The sequence below is a fragment of the Haliotis rufescens genome, unplaced genomic scaffold (assembly GCF_023055435.1).
Source record: "Haliotis rufescens isolate VD_foot unplaced genomic scaffold, xgHalRufe1.0.p SCAF_8, whole genome shotgun sequence".
Classification (NCBI taxonomy): domain Eukaryota; kingdom Metazoa; phylum Mollusca; class Gastropoda; order Lepetellida; family Haliotidae; genus Haliotis; species Haliotis rufescens.
This window is the reverse complement of record NW_025964372.1, coordinates 22,432,679-22,438,868: the sequence shown is the minus strand read 5'-3', so window position 1 is coordinate 22,438,868 and position 6,190 is coordinate 22,432,679. Positions and strand designations below refer to the sequence as shown.

The 6,190-nt window shown below is 42.0% G+C and overlaps 1 pseudogene; it reads right to left on the bottom strand.

Moving 5' to 3' along the window:
* On the bottom strand, positions 1-4,401 carry LOC124139347 (annotated as a pseudogene).
* Positions 4,402-6,190: the final 1,789 nt, after the last annotated feature.

Below are 6,190 nucleotides of genomic sequence, written 5' to 3'. Positions count from 1 at the left end.
TCAGTTGCCAGGGCCGTACCGGAACTTTCTCTTGAGGTTCATGTTTCCTTTCTTTGTTTGGATCTCAATTGTCGGACGACTTTGACGACGTACATTGATGTCATGTTTGCCTAGTTTGCCTTTGTAACCCCCTTTTATTGGTTTCACATCAGTCGGTTTCAATCTGAAAAAGTCTTTCCGTGCTTGCCTGTAACTGCCTGATGGGTTTGTGTACTGACGAGTGACCCACTTCCCACTCCTGGAGGTTTTGACTGGTACACGCTGAAGTTTTTGTAGATTTTTCTGGCCACCTTGAATGCAGTTGGTGCATACCTCACAAGGGCAAACCACCTCTTGCGTTCTGTCTTCTTGCTTGACAGATATCGACTTGCCACTTGAAGATCTAGGGACATAAGTTTGATTGTGAAAGAATCATGATTAAATGGCACTGTTTTACAGAAAAACCAACAAGACAAGGAAGAACTTGATAACAGAAGAAGAAACAGCTGACTAGTGCCACAGCACTGTAGCTCACCTGGATATGTTGTCAACAGTCCAAATGTAAACAAAGACCGACTCTTAAACCCAGTTGCTGAACAAATATCAAATTTGATTACAAAATGACATAAATTGATTGTTTAAAATGGCTGCTCTGGCAGATTGGATTTGGACCTCTTGAACCAATTGGAGTGTCATCATTGGTTGGTACAAGCATGTGAGTTTCATCTTCATTGGTCCAGTGGTTCCTGAGAAGCTCATGTTTTCAGTGTGAGAAAATATAGGAGCATGGTCAAAGTGTAAAGGTCAAAATTTTGAATCGTGAAACTACACATGTAGCAAATTTCATTACATTTTGAACAAAAGTCGGTTTAGAGTAAGTAATCTGTAAGTAATTGAGTCTGTACCAGACAATCCAGTGATTTATATCAGGAATATCAATTCACGCAATTGGGACATGATGACATGCATCAACCAAGTCAGCGAGCCTGACAACAAGCATGGGTTGCAGAAGCCTATTCTAACCCGGATCTTCAGGGGTTGGTAAGACCAATGATGTATGGTGTTCTGTATTTTCCAATTTGGCCAGAACTTTAAAGTATGGTGATAATATCAACCCTAAATGTTAGACTTGAATCCATAGAATTCATCAGGCCATTTCTGAATAAAAAAATGATCCATATACATATAATTTTCACTGCTATTTTGCCTTTCATGCCCAGTGGAATCTGATTCGGGGGGTATAGGAAACAGCAGGAGCCAGTGTATGTTTAAAACTATGGGTCTGAGGACATTCTGAGTGAACCATGTGGACCATGTGAACCTTGTCCTTTGGAGACCATTCATATAATTTTCACCCGTTTTGCCATTTTAGCCCAATTGAGTCTGTTTCGGTTCTTCTCTGGCGTGACGTTTTCTATTTATCTTTGCTTCTATACTTGGTATCTTGCTACTTACCGAGTTCACCAACAAACTTCTCATCCTCAGCATCCATGAAGGCGTTTAGAGACTTGCTGTTTAGTTTCGTCACATCAATGCCATCAACAATCTTCTTTCCCGAACGTCCTGAAACCACACCCAAAGGTACATTCTATATCATGTTTAGGTTAATGTGACTGATGTATCATTCCAAGTAAACAGCAATTGTTTGTAATACTTTAGTCTTATAAACCAGAGATCTGCAGCAACTTAGAACCCCAAAGAGCTCTCATTCCATAATTAGCACCATGGCCCCTCTACACAAAGCGATCGCAGCGACTGTCATAGGTCCATGTTAAGTATGGGGACTACGAGAGACTTAGCACTAAGATTGCTTCGTGGAATGGGGCTCGGGTCTGTAAGACATGCTGTGCAGATTCAGCTTACAACTGAATTTGTTTGTTTGTTGTTTAACGCTGCAGTCTGCATTAATACAGCTCCATGACGGCAGTCTGCAAGTAACCGTGTCTGGGCCAGACAATCCGATGATTGACAGCATCGATCTTCGCAATTGGGATACGATGACATGTATCAACCACGTCAGCGAGCCTAACCACCCGATCCCGTTAGTCATCTCTTACGACAAGCATGGGTTGTTAAAGACAATGTTATACGACAAGCATGGGTTGTTAAAGACAATGTTATACGACAAGCATGGGTTGTTAAAGACAAGTTCAACCTGGATCTTCACTGAGGCTATTGAACTCGATAATTTATAGACCGTCGCCATACATTCTTACCTTCAAGGGACACCCCTCGTTTAAGTTCAGCTCCATTCTCTCAAGCAGCAACATTGACGACGGAGATGAAGAGGCACAACAGCCCCGCAGCAAACTTCATGATGTCTTCCGTTTCGGAAACTTCATTTTCCAACAGTATTTATACTATTATTTCAGGATGCAAGTGCTCTGTGATGTAAAGAAATAATTGACATAACACCATCAAGTGTGATACACGAAGTATGTGAGGTGAGGTGAAATTGGGTTTAACGTCGCGTCCAAGATTATTGCACTTATATAGCGACGTGCATGCACGTGTATGTGTGTGTGTGGCTGCTTGTACTAGTCCGGACTGATGCCGATTTATAGTGCTAGCTCACTGAGATACCATGCCGCAGTTTAACATGAATACCCCACACTCAGACACAGTATACTGACTCCGAGCCGACCAGTCCTTGTTTTAGCCCCTTAATGCCGAGCGCCAGACAGGGTAACAACAAGTACAATCTTTTAACGTCTTTTTGTATGACGCGGCCCGGGATCGAACCCTGGACCTTCCGCTCTCCGGGCGGACGCTCTACCACTAGACCACGGAGGCGGTCTACGAAGTATGTGCTTCGTCCCATCTGTTGTCACTTCCTGATTGTTTCCCACTACCCAACACTTTCAAACACATGTTACTATGGTATTTCAAAACATCCACACTCTGTGTCATTATCTGCATACAGTGTACAGGTACTTCCCCATAAACATCACGCCTGCCAGCAGGGTGTGTCGTATCGGAGTAACAGATCTAATGTTAATGAGAGTGTACCTACTACCTGACCTGTGGGAGAACATATGCAGGTATGATCACGTGCATCTCACACTCGCAAAACTATGGTTACGGTGGTCTTTTAAACGTAAAATAATACAACAGAATATGTTTCATATTATGAACGTGAGTCCAAATGTGTAGGATAAAACACGTTAGAGTGTCATAAAACCCCTGGGAAAGTGTTTTATGTAACTTATAAAACGAGAAAAGAAACTTAAATTAACATTTTTATGTTTCAAACATACTTTCCACGAACCTTAGAAGACGGACGTAAAATATCTGTTGCTTTCGTACGGTAACTTGAAAAAGACATTCTTAAAAGCATTGTGATTTATCAGCGCCTCCGTAGCCTACACTGGGCTGCAGACACGAATTTTGCGTGTTCGATCGATAGAAAGAAAACATTTGTCATTTGATTTTACATTTCATTACATTATGTTCAAATGCAAAATAAATTTCTATCGGGTTACCATGGCCGTTGCCGTGATGCGTTTGGGCGATCGGTTTTATTGTCATCTGCTTTGGGTTTTTTCCGGACAAGGTAATGTTAAATTTTAGAAACTTTGAGAAAAATTACCCAAATATTTAAATGACAACTTTTCATGCAATGTTATTTGGGGTGACGTTTCTTTTGCGGTTTAGTGTATGTTACAATATAAACGGAATTTGTATTAATACAATCTCTGGGATATTAAAGGAAATCCCGGCGATATTATAACATATTATATAGCAAATATCCCTGGGATATTATATAAACTCCGAGGGAAATTATAACATCCCTGTTTATGAGAGTTAACCCCATTGGAAAATAGTAGGATGGCGTTAGAATTTGTCTTGAGTTCACTAAGGGGCCGACCATTTATCAAACATTTTATGTTTCCAACACACTAAATAAAAGAGATTCTTATGATTAAGAAAGGGGATTTGTCGCTTTTAGTTCCATAATGAACCTTCGGTTGACAACAGTAAACACAGTGGGCCTACTTTGCGAAAATATATATTTTTAAGGTTATCTATTGTATCCCATGTGTATATTTCAAAGTATAAAATGTACTGGGTGCCAGTTGAAACGGTCAGAACTGAATATTTTGTGGGTGCCCAATCCCTCCCCCTGAATCCCGGCACTATCAACTATTTCACTCTGAATCTCTTTTGCTCACCACAGAATCATGAATACTACCAAACATCTCAAACGCACATTTTAGATTTTCACTCGACAAAGGCAGAATATTGATCACAGACAAAAACCAATAGCCGAAAACAGCCTAGGTCATAAAAAATATTTGAAGTTAAATTACTGAAATATAATCGAACAAATCAAATCTATAAAAGTATGTTTTACTTATACCACTTCAATTTTTAATGTTGAATCTTCGTACCTAATCCGATTTTATGTGTCCCGAATACCATCTGAATAGACCCGCGCGCAAATAACGGAATGCTCAGCCTCTATTTTCGAACAAGGGAGTATCAGTACCTTGGCCCAGGAACCTTCGCTTGTTATAAGAGACGAGAGCGGTGTGGTAGCCTGGTGGTTACAGCGTTTGCTCGTTATGCCGAAGACCACACGTGGGTACAATGTGTGAAGCAGCATTCAGATGTGAAACTTGTCCCCAGCAGGTATTCAGAGGTGGAGCTTGTCGCAAGCAGGGATTCAGAGGTGGAGCTTGTCGCAAGCAGGGATTCAGAGGTGGAACTTGTCGCCAGCAGGGATTCAGAGGTGGAGCTTGTCGACAGCAGGGATGCAGAGGTGGAGCTTGTCGCAAGCAGGGATTCAGAGGTGGAACTTGTCGCCAGCAGGGATTCAGAGGTGGAGCTTGTCGACAGCAGGGATGCAGAGGTGGAGCTTGTCGACAGCAGGGATGCAGAGGTGGAACTTGTCGACAGCAGGGATGCAGAGGTGGAGCTTGTCGACAGCAGGGATGCAGAGGTGGAACTTGTCGACAGCAGGGATGCAGAGGTGGAGCTTGTCGACAGCAGGGATGCAGAGGTGGAGCTTGTCGCCAGCAGGGATTCAGAGGTGGAGCTTGTCGACAGCAGGGATGCAGAGGTGGAACTTGTCGACAGCAGGGATGCAGAGGTGGAACTTGTCGACAGCAGGGAATCAGAGGTGGAACTTTTCGCCAGCAGGGATTCAGAGGTAGAACTTGTCGACAGCAGAGATTCAGAGGTGGAACTTGTCGCCAGCAGGGATTCAGAGGTGGAACCTTTCGCCAGCAAGGATTCAGAGGTAGAACTTGTCGACAGCAGGGATTCAGAGGTGGAACTTGTCGCCAGCAGGGATTCAGAGGTGGAACTTGTCGCCAGCAGGGGGATTCAGAGGTGGAGCTTGTCGCCAGCAGGGATTCAGAGGTGGAACTTGTCCCCAGCAGGGGGATTCAGAGGTGGAACTTGTCGCCAGCAGGGATTCAGAGGTGGAACTTGTCACCAGAGAGAGACAGACAGACATAGAGGGAGAGAGGTGGGATCTGATGATTCGTAATACGTCAAGGATGTGTTTTAAGTCCTATACTTTTCTCATTTTTTATAAATTAGTTATATGTTGATATCATACAGTCTGGTAGATATGGCGTCCAGCTCTCCCCTGATATTATAGAAGTTTTCATGCTACTTTTTGCAGATGAAGTGATTTTGATGTCTAGTACTAGTATTGGTCTACAGAAGCAGCCTAACATACTTTCGGAATATTCAGAAAAATGGAAACTTTGTGTTAATCTTGATAAAACAAATATTGTTATATTTCGTAGAGGTGGTCGAGTGGCCACACGAGAGAAATGTTTATTTAAAGGTACATGTATTAATGTTGTGAATGAATACAAATACCTTGGCATATTGTTTACCCATACACTGAAACTGAATAAGTCAGTAATTAATCTCACGAACAGAGCAAAGAAAGCTCTGTTACAAGTCCACTCTGTTATGTCTAAGCTTGGAGTTATTTCACCAAAAATGTATTTTAAATTATTTGATTCTCAAATACAACCTATTTTACTATACGGGTCTGAGATATTGGGTTGTGAAGAGTTCTATACAATTGAAAAGGTTCATCTCCTCGCTTGTAAAAAGTTTTTGAATGTTGGTATGTCAACACCAAGTAATATGGTTTATCTTATGTATCAAATTTACGGTACAGGAATTCTCGTAACACCCTTATTAGTTTTAGACTTGGCCTGAATGATCTAAAAATTAACACAGGGAG